Here is a 16,831-nt window from a genome sequence, read left to right as displayed (position 1 = left end):
AAATATTATCTACTTTTGTTAAAAAACAGATATAGCTTTACAACAACATTTTTTCATGGGGTAAAGAAACAGGAAAATTAATAGCACAATTTTAAAATTAGTTTTATTGCTTGTCAAATAGCATGATGAAGACAGGCAGCCTGGAATTGAGCAGCACAGCTCCACACCCCCCCAGAACTCTGGCCCTGTCCCTGCTGAAGGGAACAATATGAAGCAGCTGGACTGTGAGCCTGTCAGGAAAGCTTGTCCTTCAGAGCTTAAGCTTGAACCTCTCCATTCTCTAATCAAAGCATAGAACTTTCGTTTGCTTTTGAACCACTCAGTCTTTTTCTATTGGCACAAGTGATACCAGGCAGGAGGCTCCCACTTGGTGATCCTAACCAACCATTCTGTCCTTAAGTTTCAGGGGATCACTTCTGTGGGGTTATCAAACTCAAGGGAGGAGCCTCCTGAGCCCCAATCTCCAGAGAGACAACCTGGGGCAACAGACTTCCCTTGAGTATGCATGTGAACCTCTCCGACCTGAAGCTTCTCTTCCAGAACAAAACCCAAGTGTGACCAGGGATACTAAGGCCACCGCAGTGAGTCTCAATGTCAGGGGACAATTGCCTACAGGTAAAAGACCTAGATACCTTCACTTTAAGGAAAATATGACATATGACCATTATTCTCTTGTTATTATTTGGGCCATGTATCTTAAATTGTCTGATGCCCTTTGTTTCCAAAAGGTAAGACAAAAGGTGGTCGCTCAGGGATACAGAGAGTTCTGGCTGAGGCCTCGGGACCATCACACATATCTAAAGGCAGCTGGGGGAAAGTCCCGCCGCTCCACTGGGGTGATGACAACATCTACAGTCAACAGGAAGCACTTACAGAAAACAACCTGTGCCCCTCAGTGCCCCTCAAGAATGAGGAGCAGGGCAAAAGGAAGAAGGGGGATTTGTCATTAGCAAAGCCCATTAATAAGACCCAGAAAATAAAAATAGAACTTGGGTGAGAAAATCAAGTCTAACCTTTTTTTCTTTTCCTGTTGGCTTAGTCTGGTTTTATTTGCTCGCAGGAAGCCGTGTGCAGAGGCCTCGCACCCAGCACTTCGGACCAGAGTTCTCAGAGTGCAATGGCGACACCTGACACCTCAGTTCAAGATGGCAGCGGTGGGCTGTGCTGAGAGATGCTGCGCCTGCGCTGCTGCTGTCTGGAGCTGGAAGCTGCCGGGATCCCCCAGCAGCCAAACCGCACGCGTGGGCCAATCTGCAAGAACTCCGCCCCTCCTTGCTAACAAGGCGATCACACCAGTCAATCCTCAAGGAAATCAACCCTGAATATTCATTGGAAGGACTGAAGCTGAAGCTCCAATACTTTGGCCACTTGATGTGAAGTGTCGACTCTTTAGAAAAGACCCTGCTGCTGGGAAAGATTGAGCGCAGGAGGAGAAGGGGACGACAGAGGATGAGATGGTTGGATGGCATCACCCTGCTGACAAGACCCCTGTAAAAGATCCCCGCAGCAGCCTGTCAGGGAGAGCATATATTGTAAAGCAGGGGCTTGCGTCTCCATTCTTTGATCCAAAGAGGAAGCTTTCCTTTGTCTGGAAGAAAAGAAAAGAGAGAGGAAGAAAGGCAGGAAAGGAGAAAAAAAGAAAAGAAAAAGAAATAAGTTTTCTCTTTATGCCACCTGCTGCCTGCATGCTAAGTCACTTCAGTCGTGTCAGACTCTTTGCTACCCTATGAATTGTAGCCTTCCAGGCTCCTCTGTGCATGGAATTCTAAACTGAAGTGGATTGCTGTGCCCTCCTCCAGAGGATCTTCCTGACCCAGGGATCAAAACCGCATCTCTTGTATCTCCTGCATTATCAGGTGGGTTCTTTACCACTAGCGCCAGCTGAGAAGCCCTGGCTATCTGGTACATTCCCGGAATTTTCTGCCCACATGATGAGCTCAGATCCTACCTCCAGGACTCTTTTTAAAAACTCTTGGAAGAAGTCTGAGGCTGAGGCAAGGTTTTAATGGAGACTTTTCAGAATTTTCTGTGTTCTACAACTGAATATGATGATGGCACGTCCCCTACCTCCAGTTCTCCCCACTCCACCATCCATTTTTCCTCCTTGTCTCTTCATACCCCAGTATCACTTCACACTTGAGGAGTCTCTGATGCCTACAAAGGCACCCTCACAACTAGGATCCATAGACATCTCTGCTAACAGCTGTCTCTCTACCCCTAGGGTCTAGGGAGGAAGACGTCCACTGTGAGCAGGTCAACAGGAAGAGAGGCTCCAGGAAAGAGCTCCCATAGGGATAAGGAATGGGCTCAGGGATTGCAGAACAGACAATCCAGAGTCCCAGGTACCATGGTATGGTTTAGAAGGTGGAACACTGTCTCTGAGTGGCCACATACCCTTGGTCCTATGGGCTGTGACGTGGAAAACGGCCACTTCTGCATTTGCTGGAGTAGACACCCCTCTTGTTCAAGTCTAAGAGTTGTGTTGACCCCAGTACTATTGGACTGGGACTTCTCTGGTGGTTCAGTGGCGATGACTGTGCCCCCAGTGCAGGGAGTCCAGATTCAGTCCCTGGTCAGGGAATTAGATCCCACATGCTGCCATTGAATTCACAGGCTGCAACTAAAAGTTTGCATGCTCCAACTAAAACTCCCACATTCCACATCTGAAACCATCCTACATGAGGTAGTTTAAGAAGATCCCACATGCCACAACAAAGATAGAAGATCCTGAGTGCTGCAACTAAGACCTGGCACAGGCCAATAAATAAATGCATACAAAAATAAATAGGAGAATGGCTATCTTAAAAAAGTACTGCTGGAATGACAAAATTTAGGAGGTTCAACAGGGTATTAGGATGTAAAAATATTAACTGTGTACAAAACATCAATGCTGTAAGGAAAAGGCAGAACATTGACAAGAATACTCAGTGAATGGAAAATAATCCTATGACTGATGCTTGCAGGCCATCACGTCTGGTCCTAGACAGAACACAAAGCATGTGGGTTTTGTATTAATGTCCTCCTACCTCTCTTTGTCCCTTCTTCCCTCTCTCAGGATGAGGAACCTGTTCAAAACCTGGTGCAGTGTTGTCCTACTCAGAATTCCTCTCCTCAAAGAGGTAACCTTATTCTTTTTTCCTTTCCTCCTCACCCCTGGAAATACCCTGGTTCTTAAGGAACATGATGTCAGCTAGGTGAAAGGGAAAAGGCAAGGACGGGAAGAGCACTCTCTTCCACAGAGCCCTCTCAGAGGAGTTTTTATAGACAATACTCACTGGAAGAAATGAGTCTTTCGTTGGTGGAGATCTGGTATTAGAGGAAAATTTGTTGAAGAGATCGTTTGGGTCAATGCATTTTGTACTTAGCTACCTCAGTGGAAGTTAGGGACAATATCAAAATCACAATGGTGCATTTTGGAAAATATGATGAAGATAACAGGACTGTGAAGATATATTTTTTAAACTAGAAATATTAATAGTACTATCACATTGCATAAATTATGCTGGTGATGGAGGAGAAGATGGAAAGACAGATGTATGAAAATAATGTGTACAATTTCCACTAGGAAATAAACAGAGAAAACATCATTATAATTTCTTCAGTGTGTAAAAAAAAAAAAACAACTAAAATCTTAGGTGTCTCCTTCATAAGAAAAAAATAGCAAGTGTTTCTTCAAACTCTTTTCAGACATTTAAATCTCAAGGGTCTATTCCAGATTTTCATTTTTCCATTTTACAACCTAGGAATGACATTTTAGAGATGCTATTAATGACTCCATTCTCTTTCACTAATATGAAATTATAATTATTTCATCGGAAATCACTACTATATATTATTTTAGACTTTATTTCTTCCATAATTTTGTTCATATATTAGTCTCATACAGTACCTACCTTACAAGACATTATAAGATAGGAAATTACCAAGAGAGATTTAATGTAGAAATAACAATGGTATATGGTGTCCCTACCTATTCATTTGTGCTTACATAACTTTGGAGGTGCTCAAAGGGTTCTACAAATATTGAGTCATTAAAGCTTAGTACTCCTGTGAGGTGCACTTGGCTATTATCATTATAGTTTATTATTATTCAGACAAATCAAGTGTACCCTGGAGTGCTGCTGAATGGCTCCTGCAGAAAGCACTGGCTTTTTAATATTCAGTATCTGAGAGTTCACATTTCAGCTTTGTAAAATTAGCTCATTTTTCAAAGGATTGTCTCTTGTGAATTACTGACCATTATCCACTTTGGATAGTGGAAAGTAGCATAGCAGAAATAGGGCTCACCCAGTTTTTAGCAAGCCTTCTAGGTGAAAGGCCATCTTGCTTCCTTCCGGAGATACAGGGTGGAGACAAAGTAGCTGAGAGATGCAAAGTAATCAGTGCATGGTTTGCTTCCCAACACCATTTCTCCTGAACAGAGAAATAGAGATAGTATCACCTGGAGATAGTATCACCTGTACCATGCAGCCCAGGCCACAGATCTGTGGGCTGCTTTTTTTAATTTTTTTGTCACCACATCCCTCGCCTTGATTTATTTTCTTTCTGTCTCTATACCCCTAAGAACTGAACGACATGCCCTGATTCATCTCTGTGTTCATTTCAAATGTACCTGGTGTTTGGCAGGGATGCTTTGCACTTGTTTTTGAGAGAAGTGTGCTTTCAGAGATACACAGTGGTAAACCACCCTCAACCAGCCCTGATTTGACTACAGGAATGCCTGGAGCCTGGGAGACTACAAAAGCCCGGGCTTCCCGCAGCTGCCCCTGGAAATCCCCACACTTTTCCTAGAGCCCTGATTACCTGTCTGCCACTTACTGCTTAAAAGTCACCCACTTTCTTCCCTTCAGGAGAAGGTGCTTTTAGAGCATGAGCTCCCCTTCTCCATTCTCTGATCTGTCTTGAATAAAAGCCTGCCTTGCTTGCATCAAACTCAGTTTTATTATTGGCAATATGAACCTGAGGAGATAAGAACTCTCTGACAGAGCCAGAGGGCTTCAGTTCAGCTAGGACTCTAAGAGAGGAGCTGTCTAATTTGGTAACAATAGGTCAGATCCCACAGGTTAGGGCTGTCCTATAAGACCACCCCTACTTTAGACACCAACTGAAATCCAGGTTGTGATCTGTACTTCTGACTCATGGGCTTAAAACGGGTTCCCATGACTGCTTCCCTGAATTTAGTAATTTTCGAGAATGGCTCACAGAGCTCAGGGAAACATTTACCTATGTTTACCAGCTTATTAGGGCTTCCCAGGTGGTGCTAGTGGTAAAGAACCTACAGGCAAATGCCTGAGATGTAAGAGACACAGGTTCAATCCCTGGGCCAGGAAGATCCCCTGGATCTTGGGAACCCACTGAGAATCCCCATAGACAGAGGAGACTGGCAGGCTAGTACATAGGGTCACAGAGTTGGATACAATGGAAGCATGCACGCACACATACTTTCCAAAAGCACAGCTCCTTGAAGGGCAGAGTAAGTTCTAGACCTCTGGTCTTCTAACAACCAGCCCAGTATACCCTAACCCAATTTCCCAAAGTGTGATATGTTTGCAAACAGTGGAACAGGACAGTGTTTCTCTATACATTGGTAGATTTAAATTTAATGACTGTATCATTTTAAAACAATACGATTTCTCCACCAAACTGTGATATCGTGGAAATTATTGATTAGGAGAAGGCTAGCACAGATAGACTCTGTGGCTGAGGGTCAGTGGTGTCAACAACAAATTAGTCAATTGAAGAAAGAAACAGAACATTTTATTTGAGACAAATTTAAGATTATAGCTCAGGGGTAGCATCTCAGAAAGCTCTGAGAAGCTTATACCCATTAGAAGTTAAGGCACAGTTAAATAACTTTTTGAGGCCAAGGGCCCTACATTCAATGTCATATTGACAATTTACATAATCCTGATCTGAGCTAAGCATCATCTTGGCCCCTCATAAGATCAAGAAGAAATGTTATCTTTTAAGGAATTGTCTTGATGGTGTTTGGAGAATGTTGCTCTTTTTGGTGGGCAGACATTTCTGCTGATGAGGAGGTTCGGTTGATGCAAAATACACATGATACAGAGTAGGAGAGAAGAGGCCAAAGGGCAGAGAAAATTTTTTATGTGTAGTTTTCTTGTCTTGCCATGAAATATGAATTTTATTTCATAGAGGGAATGGTGACAATTGTGAAAGTGGTACCTCATTGCCTAAAGTTCAAGAGACCTACTGTGTACCATTTTCACAGCCTTTGTTTAAAGTGAGGGCTATGGTGTAAAGGACAGTTAGAGGAAAAGGATGAAGAGAAGAAGGAGTGGTAGCTCTTACTTTAGTTTAGTTTTTTTTTTTTTGCTTATTTCCTGATTTAAAAGTATTCATTTGTATAACTTACCATTTTCCTTTTCCAATGAAGTTATACTAATGCCAAAGGTACAGTAGGAAATGATTAAAAAATGGCACTGCTTTGAAGATGATCTCCCTCTGGCAGGTTCCTTAACTGTAAGTCCCAAGATTTCTTATTTCAGGTATTAGTGATCACTTCTTGGGAAACCCTTACAGAAGGTCTGCAGCATAATGGGTCTGGGTGTGGGGATTCACAAGGGAATTCCCAAGGGATATTCCCAACACAGCACTGTCTTCAATGACCTTTCCTGCTGTGTGTGTTACTCACTCAGTCTTGCCTGACTCTTTGCAACCCTATGGAATGTAGCCCGCCAGGCTTATCAATCCATGGGATTCTGCAGGCAAGAATACTGGAGTGGGTTGCCATGTCCTTCTTCAGGGAATCTTCCTGACCCAGGGACTGAACCCAGGTCTCCTGCATTGCAGACAGATACTTTACCATCTGAGCTACCAGGAAAGCCCCAAATGAAGGGTCTATCCCTCTCTAAAGTTCTTCCTTTCTTTATGTAGATCCAAGTTTTTGACCTGTACCTTTTTTTTGAAGAAATCATTTGAATATTTCTTGCAAGGCAGTTCCTATTGGCAACAAATTCCCTCAGTGTTTGTTTGAGCAAGTCTTTATTTCTTGTTCATCACCTTCAGTGTTGATTTCTAATTCACGGTTACTTCATAATCTGAAAGAGCCACTAGAGTGCCTGTCATTTAGTCTGGGTTCCATGCAATAGAAAAGAGGCTAGTTTTACTTCTTCTTTTCCTATTTGGATTCCTTTTATTTCTTTTTCTGCTCTGATTGCTGTGGCCAAAACTTCCAAAACTATGTTGAATAGTAGTGGTGAGAGTGGGCACCCTTGCCTTGTTCCTGACATTAGGGGAAATGCTTTCAATTTTTCACCAATGATGACATGATCCTCTACATAGAAAACCATAAAGACTCTACCAGAAAATTACTAGAGCTAATCAATGAATATAGTAAAGTTGCAGGATATAAAATTTAACACACAGAAATCCCTTGCATTCCTATACACTAACAATGAGAAAACAGAAAGAGAAATTAAGGAAACAATACCACTCACCATTGCAGCGAAAAGAATAAAATACTTAGGAATATATCTACCTAAATAAACAAAAGACCTATATATAGAAAACTGTAAAACACTGATGAAAGAAATCAAAGAGGACACAAATAGATGGAGAAATATACTGTGTTCATGGATTAGAAGAATCAATATAGTGAAAATGAGTATACTACCCAAAGCAATCTATAGATTCAATGCAATCCCTATCAAGCTACCAACAGTATTATTCACAGAACTAGAACAAATAATTTCACAATTTGTATGGAAATACAAAAAATCTCGAATAGCCAAAGCAATCTTGAGGAAGAAGAATGGAACTGGAGGAATCAACCTGCCTGACTTCAGGCTCTACTACAAAGCCACAGTCATCAAGACAGTATGGTACTGGCACAAAGACAGAAATATAGATCAATGGAACAAAATAGAAAGCCCAGAGATAAATCCACGTACTTATGGACAACTTATCTTCGACAAAGGAGGCAAGAATATACAATGGAGAAAAGACAATCTCTTTAACAAGTGGTGCTGGGAAAACTGGTCAACCACTTGTAAAAGAATGAAACTAGAACACTTTCTAACACCATACACAAAAATAAACTCAAAATGGATTAAAGATCTAAACATAAGACCAGAAACTATAAAACTCCTAGAGGAAAACATAGCCAAAACACTCTCCGACATAAATCACAGCAGGATACTCTATGACCCACATCCCAGAATGTTGGAAATAAAAGCAAAAATAAACAAATGGGACCTAATTAAACTTAAAAGCTTTTGCGCAACAAAGGAAACTATAAGCAAGGTGAAAAGACAGCCTTCAGAATGGGAGAAAATAATAGCAAACAAAGCAACGGACAACCAATTAATCTCAAAAATATACAAGCAACTCCTGCAGCTCAATTCCAGAAAAATAAAGGACCCAATCAAAATATGGGCCAAAGAACTAAACAGATATTTCTCCAAAGAAGACACACAGATGGCTAACAAACACATGAAAAGATGCTCAACATCACTCATTATTAGAGAAATGCAAATCAAAACCATAATGAGGTACCTTTTCATGCCAGTCAGAATGGCTGCTATCCAAAAGTCTACAAGCAATAAATGCTGGAGAGGGTGTGGAGAAAAGGGAACCCTCTTACACTGTTGGTGGGAATGCAAACTAGTACAGCCACCATGGAGAACAGTGTGAAGATTCCTTAAAAAACTGGAAATAGAACTGCCATATGACCCTGCAATCCCATTGCTGGGCATATTGAAAGAGACACATGTGCCCCAATGTTCATCACAGCACTGTTTATAATAGCCAGGACATGGAAGCAGCCTAGATGCCCATCAGCAGACAAATGGATAAGGAAGCTGTGGTACATATACACAATGGAATATTACTCAGCCATTAAAAAGAATACATTCGAATCAGTTCTAATGAGGTGGATGAAACTGGAGCTTATTATACAGAGTGAAGTAAGCCAGAAAGAAAAACACCAATACAGTATACTAATGCATATATGTGGAAGTTAGAAAGATGGTAACGATAACCCTATATGCGAGACAGAAAAAGAGACACAAATGCATAGAACAGTCTTTTGGACTCTGTGGGAGAAGGTCAGGGTGGGACAATCTGAGAGAACAGCATTGAAACATGTATATTATCATATGTGAAACAGAATACCAGTCCAGGTTCGATGCATGAGACAAGTGCTCAGGGCTGGGGCAATGGGATGACCCAGAGGGATGGGATGGGGAGGGAGGTGGGTGGGGGGTCCAGGAAGGGGAACACATGTAAACCCATGGCTGATTCATGTCAATGTACGGCAAAAACTATTACAATATTGTAAAGTAATTAGCCCCCAACTAAAATAAGTTAATAAAAAAAATAAATTCTATTCCACATGCTTGAGGGAAAAACAACTGGTGATCATTAATCTTAAGCCCATACGTCTGGTCCACGGTAAAATGGCCAGAGGGCATGAAATAGGGTGGAGACTTAATCCAAGGATCAAGAGCAGCCATAAAGATGTTAAGTATCTTGACCTTTAAATTGATTGGTTAGAAATAATGTGATTTAAGGAGGGATATAAAAACTGCTATAAGTCCCACCTTGAGGGGACTCTTTACCCCCTTCTCAGTGTCTATGCTGCGAACTTTGTACTTTCCTCCTCTTTAATAAATCCTCTTTGCTTGCCACCAAAAAAAAGAAAGAAAGAAAGAAAAAAGGATGGAAGAGCACCTTTTCCTTAAAAAGTACCCATGAGTCTCATATACGGTGCTTCCACTTACATATTATTGGCCTAGATTTAGTCATATGCCACATCTAGCCACAAAGCAGGCTGCTAAAGGCAGTATTCTGCTTGTTGGTAAATGCAAGCTTGTGTGCTCAGTCATGTCCGACTCTTTGCAGCTTCATGGACTGTAACCTGCCAGGTTCCTCTGTCCATGGGATTTTCCAGTCAAGATTACTGGAGTGGGTTACTATCTCCTCCTCCAGGGGATCTTCCCTACCCAGGGATCAAATCCACATCTCTTGTGTTTTTTGCGTTGCTGGCGTATTCTTTATGAATGAGTCATTAGGGAAGCCTCACTTGGTGACAAGGGACCCACCTAAAACTCAAAGCTCTGTAAAAGAGGAGAGTGGATATTCTGAGGAAACAAGATGTCTCCAACAGAGGAAAGAGTAACATTATTTCTGTGAGGAAATGTGCCATCAGAATCATGAGTCCCAGTAGATAGATGACTAATGCATAAGGAAGCCATTCACACAAAGGGCAGCTAATTTATTAGAATTTTAGCTGCTTTGTTCTTTGAGTACACATAAATCCAAATACTATAATCACCTCTATTGTGTCAGCACAATTCACCTACATTACACTGTTTGTATATAATTCATAAATGATGTATTTGTTTCAGCAAGCATACTTCATATAAAGACTGGCTAAAGAGTATCAAGTTAATTTCCATAATCTTAAGTTATCTAGAAAGATTTTTGCTCCATGAAATTCACTACTATGGAAAATGAAACATTAAACTGTCTTCATTTAGAACATAGATTTTATGATAGGTATGCTTTATGTTCTATATTGCACTGAATAAAATGAAAATGATTCTACAACCTAAGTTTAAGAGACATTAAATACCTCTATGCAAAGTTAATATAGACTGTCTATATGGTATATTTTAATTTGCTCTCAAAGTAATCATTACCGATTATAAAATTAAGTGTATAGTTCTTCTTTTTTCTGTAATTAAATAGCATCAATTGTATAATTAAAACAAGAAAGATATTCACACAATAGGAGTCAGAATTGTACCAGAGAAAGATATCTGAAGGGTTGGAAATATCCCCTAGAGAAGGGAAAGGCTACCCACTCCAGTATTCTGGCCTGGAGAATTTCATGGACTCTACAGTCCATGGGGTTGCAGCGAATCAGACATGACTGATAGACTTTCACTTCACTTCACTTCACTTCATAAATAAAGTTGAGGAGGAAGAAATTTTCCTCTACCCGTCTAGGTTCTCTCGACTTAAAAAAGTACACAATGTGGGCTTCCCTGGTGGTTCAGGGAATCCACCTGCCAATGCAGGAGATGCGAGTTTGATCCCTGGTCTGGGAAGACCCCACATGCCAAGGAGCAACTAAGCCCATGTGCCACAACCACTGAGTCTGCAAGCTCTAGAGTCTGTGTTCTGCAACAAGACAAGACACTGCAATAAGAAGCCTGCTTACCACAACTAGAGAGTATCTCCCGCTTGCTGTAACTAGAGAAAAGCCCACACAAAACACAGACCAGCACAGACAAAAAAAAAAAAAAAACACCCCCCAAAACCCCCCAAAATCAACAAAACATAATGTGAAGGTGGTGAGTTAAGTTTTATTGGGTGCATAATGAAGACTACAGCCTGGGACACAGCACTTCAGATAGCTCTGAGAAACTGCTCCAAAGAAGCAGGGGGGAAGGTCAGTATATATCAGATTTTGGTGATGGGGGAATACATGCAATCAAGCATGGATTTTTTCCAGATTTCTGCTAGTCTCATGAAGCTTTTGCAAGTAATGACAAAACAGTTGTCACCATGAAAAGGAGTTTAGTACTTTTCTAGATATGGGGTGATATAAGAATTAGGCTCACAAACTCAGCTCCTGAAAAAATAATCTAACTATCTAAAGACCTGTTGTCAGTCCCCACCACATCCCTTTCCCAAGCAGAGTGCCTCATTTCAGCTCTCCACCCTCAACTCCTTTCAGGGGTTGTGGAAAGTGAGCAGCTGCAGCAGCACATTATTTAATCATTGTAGAGGTAGATTTCAAGTGCCCATGGCAAGTGCCAATTTATACTTAACAGTTCTTCTGGATGGTTTAAGAATTAAATTGACATGAGACAGATTAACAGGAGATAATCAAACAAAATTTAGTAACATGTATACAAAGGAGAGATGTAGAAAACTGAGTAACTCTGCAAAATGGCCACAGCCTTCACCTTAAATGCCATCCTCAACGAAAGACAAAAAATGAAGTTGACTGTAGAGTCAGCTGTGGAAGGTTACCAGGAAAAGTATAGTAAACAGGTTAAGTTTTTTTTTTTTTTTTTCCTGATTTAAGTCATTGCCTTCTTCTGGGACAAGAGTTTCTAGAAGTTTGGTCATCTTTCAGGCACATAGAGGGAGACACTCTTAAAAATGGAGATTCCTCTTAAAAATGTAAATCAATGTTTTTTAAAAAGGGCAATTCCTGTTTAGTTTTCAGAGCCCCTCTCATGTCTCTGTCAGAAAATAACTAGTTTCAAACAATATGCTACAGAGACCTATTTTAGGGTGGTAAAATTCTGCTCTGCTCCAGGATCTAGAGCAGGTCTTCACTCCCTTAGGATTCTAGACTCCTAAGAGACTGCTGGAAACAGAACAACTTGTTTAGAACTTGAACGTAAAGTGAAAAGTAAACTTTCATTTTACTGAAAAATTACTGATTTACTGGGATTATTTAACATGCAGTGAGCCTACCATAACTAATTTGACTGCTAGTAATAAACCCCAAAGCAATAAACAGGATCCTATTTTTCTACTCCCTAAAAAAAAAAAAAAAAAAAGCCTTTATGGTAATTCTTTAATGTCTAAATCAGGGATCAAACAAGTTTGTCTTAAAAGGCCAGAGAGTAAATATTTTAGGATTTGTAGTTCAAATGGTCCTTGTTGCATCACAATGAACTATGCTGTTGTGTGAAAGACAATTCATGAAGATATAGGCAAGGCTTTGTTCTGATAAAACTTTTATTTACAACAACAGGCAGCCAGTCTATGGATTAATATTTCTGACCCCTGATCTAGATCATTAATCTCTCTGGATTTATTTTGGTGAACAACGTGAGGCACAACTTTTAACTTTTTTCCCCCAAATGAACAGTAAATCACTGTGACACTATTTATTAGATAATATGTCTTTACCTACCAGCAGGTAAGGGACTTGGAGGTAAAGGACTTTTATGAACCTGTATTCAGTTCCTAAAACCAATTTTTCTAAGTCTGGGTCAATAATAGGCTGTTTTGATTTCTATAGTTTTAAAGTGTGATCTGAAAGCTTGCGTGGCAAGGTCACACTTTTTGCTTGTTTTTCAAAATTTTCTTGGCTAGTCTTGACTATTTATTCTTCCATCTGAGTCTTCGAGTTAGCTTGTCAAGTTCCATGAAAACTTTTGTCAGGATTTTGATTAGGATAATACAGGTGAATATATATGTTATTTGTTCTAGTTAGAATTCTATTTAATTCTGGATATAGCCAACTGGCCTGGCTATACATCTGCAGTTCAACTGTAATCCTCTTCGAGTGAACTGCCCAAAAACTTGTAGCTTGTTAAACAAGTCAAAGTGGTACTTTGCTGCTGGGATTTGGTCTACAGCTCTAGATAAACTAAATAAAAATGGTTACCACTGACAGCAAGTGTCCTTGAATATTGTATTTCTACAATTGGAAAGTGAAAAGAGGATTTGAACAAAGCTACCAGCATTTAAAATCATGTTTCCTCAAAATGTGTGTTAGTCACTCAGTCGTGTCCAAATCTTTGTGACCTCTGTGGACTCTAGCCTGCCAAGGCTCCTCTACCCATGGGATTCTCCAAGCAAGAATATTGGAGACGGTAGCCATTCCCTTCCCCAGGGGATCATCCCAACTCAGGGATCAAACCCAGGTCTCTTGCATTGCAGGCAGATTCTTTACCATTGAAGCTAGGGAAGCCTCAAACGAATGTTTTAAGTGACTCGTTTTATATATTTTGAACTCCTTGTAAATCATTATGTGTCTATATCCAGTACTGATGTATAGGAAGATTGTCCTCAAAAATCGTTTTTATCTTCATATTACTTAGAACTGATTATATATATATATATATATATATATATATATTTATTTATTTATATATCTGTATCTTTGCCTTTATAAGTCATAAGATGATAAAAGCAGACCTAAGTTGAAACCCACAGTTTATTCAAGGGAAAATATAAACAATACTGTAGTCTACTCTAATGCCACATGCTTCCTGTCATAGAGTTAATATGATTAACAAAGGTATTATTTCCTTCATCATTTCTTTCAAGTACAGGACTTCCCAACATTTTTCCTCCATAGTATTCTTAGAAAATATTTGTTCAGTCCATCAGGACAAGCTAACAAGAATGCTTACAACCTGAGATGGCAAGCAGCCCCAGGCCACCTGGCTGCTAGTAGGCTGGCACACCTGTAACACATCTGCAGTACACTGATTGGAAAGCTATGCTTAGACTCTCATGCTCTTCCTTACCCTGTATCCCGTTCTCCCAGTCCCCCAAAATGCTATCGTTGTACTCCAACTCTCTTCTCAACCACAGTACTGAGTTAAACACTGAAGAATAGAGGACGATGAAGTGTCCAAGAGATAAAGGTAGGGATCCACTTTATTCATGGACACTAAACTGTCTTTCTTTGAAGTTGAGACTGTATTAGTTTCATCTTTTTATCCCCTATAGTACCAAATTCAGTGACTTATATGTAGTTGTCCTCAAAATTTACTGAATTAAAACTTTGGGTACCCACCACTACATCATTTTTAGACTTGCAATTCTAAGCATCATACTTATGTCTTTAGACATGCCCTAAAATATGATAAAATATTTTTGATAAAAAGGAAATTATGATACTATTAACACAATACATTTGCCTTTGATAAATCTTAAAATGATAAAAGTAGATATAACTGAAAACCAAGAGTAAAAGGCATCAAAAGAAATGCATTGCTTTCCTGACATTAATAAGTTATTTTCTGGTTGAAAGTTCAAATCAAAATTAAAACACCAATTGATCTAAGTTTTGGTTTTCTTAACTGTAAAATGAAAAATATCAATAGATGACATCATAAGGCTGTAGGAATTACATAAAATAATGCATAAAGAATGCTCATTAAGTGAATTGACAGAAATAGCTCTTAACATTTTAGCTATTTGAAGATCAACTTTACTTCATTAAACACATTGGCTCCTGAGGTAACTTTTCAGTCTATCACATTTGTATTTCTTAACAAGTATCCAATAAATACAAACATTATGTTGCAGAAACCAATACTTGAGAAACCAAGCGCCACACTTGGAGAGTTGGGAGAACTCAGGTTTATTACACCGGTGGGCCCAGAGAAGTTAACACTCAAAGCTCTGAGTCCCGAACAAAGGGGTTACATAGTCTTTATACACGGACAGGCATGATTAAGCGGGTTTGTGGGTTTGCAGGGGCTGGGCGATTGCAAAGAACAGGACAAGGGCAAGTGAGATAAGCTCCAGTTTCTAGTATTGTGAGTCCCCATTTTCTGAGACCTACATGATCCAGACTTCGCAAGGAGCAAGCTGAATTACAGAGGCAGAAGGAGCAGAAGGTTATTTAAAATTTTAACTTTTCCTCTTCAATTATAGGGTACCACTAATTAAAGAAAAAGTCTGTAAATGTATGATTTTTGTGTGTAAACTGCACAATTTTTCCCTAATGTAAACAAATAGCACAATATACTTTTTCCATTTTTTTTCTGTAAGAGCCATAAGCTTTCTCTTTAAAATTCAAATTGTATCAAAATAAGACTATTTAAATGAGTCAATGTGGTCTTTCATACAACCTTCTTCATTCATTAAAATGACAGTTTGACTTACAGTAGAAGACTGTATAAAGAATAAGCTGACTTTAATACCACAGCATTGTTTGATGGCCTCTCTTGAGTCAAGTCACAGATGATGACACATACTATACATATGTTTTCAAACTATTACAAATGAAAGACCTTGAAAATATTAAAACTTTTTAAAATTCTGTAAAAAATCTGTTATTTCAAGGTTTTCTTTCATTGGCAAGTATTTGAGTGCTAAGTAATTGGGAGTGGTCGATGAATGAGTACTGCAGCAGTTAATATAATAGGCAAGAATACCTCTTCTCATTATACGTATACAGAAAATAAGCAAATCAGTAAATACGTATAGTATTTCACATGGAGATAGATGCTATGTAAGAAAGTAAAAGGCATGGAAAAAAGAATGTGAATTCCACGGTTCAGAGGTGTTGAAAGTGCTTCTACCTTTTTAAACCTATGCTGCTGCTGCTGCTAAGTCGCTTCAGTCGTGTCCAACTCTGTGCGACCCCATAGATGGCAGCCCACCAGGCTCCGCCGTCCCTGGGATTCTCCAGGCAAGAATACTGGAGTGGGTTGCCATGTCCTTCTCCAGTGCATGAAAGGGAAAAGTGAAAGTGAAGTCGCTCAGTCGTGTCCGACTCTTAGCGACCCCATGGACTGTAGCCCACCAGGCTCCTCCATCCATGGGATTTTCCAGGCAAGAGTACTGGAGTGGGATGCCATTGCCTTCTCCTTAAACCTATGCACAGCTTATCAAAGAGTCAGCTAGTATTTTAGGAAGGAAAAGATATCGAAGAAGGCAATGCTTTTAACATTGTGATAAGTAACATGAATATTCAAAATGTAATTTTAGGATGTAAAAAATAGGTTTTGTAACTTAAAAAAAATTCTGAAAGTCACTGAGCAAAAAGTAGACATCAGGAAAATAAAAAAAAAACCTCATGAATTTGTTCTTCTTTCTTGAGAAATTAGCTAGGAAATGCACATGCACATAATAAATCTTTTTTTCACCAAGATACTACTGATCACATTTCATCTAATTTCAGATCATGCAACTTGATATAAGATTTTTTAAACCTTAATTAAAACACTAATTCTAAGCTAGCAAAATGCATTTGAATAATGATTATTACAATATTGTAAAGTAATTAGCCCCCAACTAAAATAAATAAATTTATATAAAAAAAAACAAAACAAAAAAAACAAAAAACAAACAAACAAAAATAAATGGACTGATT

The sequence above is a fragment of the Giraffa tippelskirchi genome, chromosome 10, assembly GCF_054371585.1.
Source record: "Giraffa tippelskirchi isolate mGirTip1 chromosome 10, T2T-mGirTip1v1.2.pri, whole genome shotgun sequence".
NCBI classification, from domain to species: domain Eukaryota; kingdom Metazoa; phylum Chordata; class Mammalia; order Artiodactyla; family Giraffidae; genus Giraffa; species Giraffa tippelskirchi.
The sequence above is the reverse complement of the archived record's forward strand: the minus strand, read 5'-3'. Positions refer to the sequence as shown.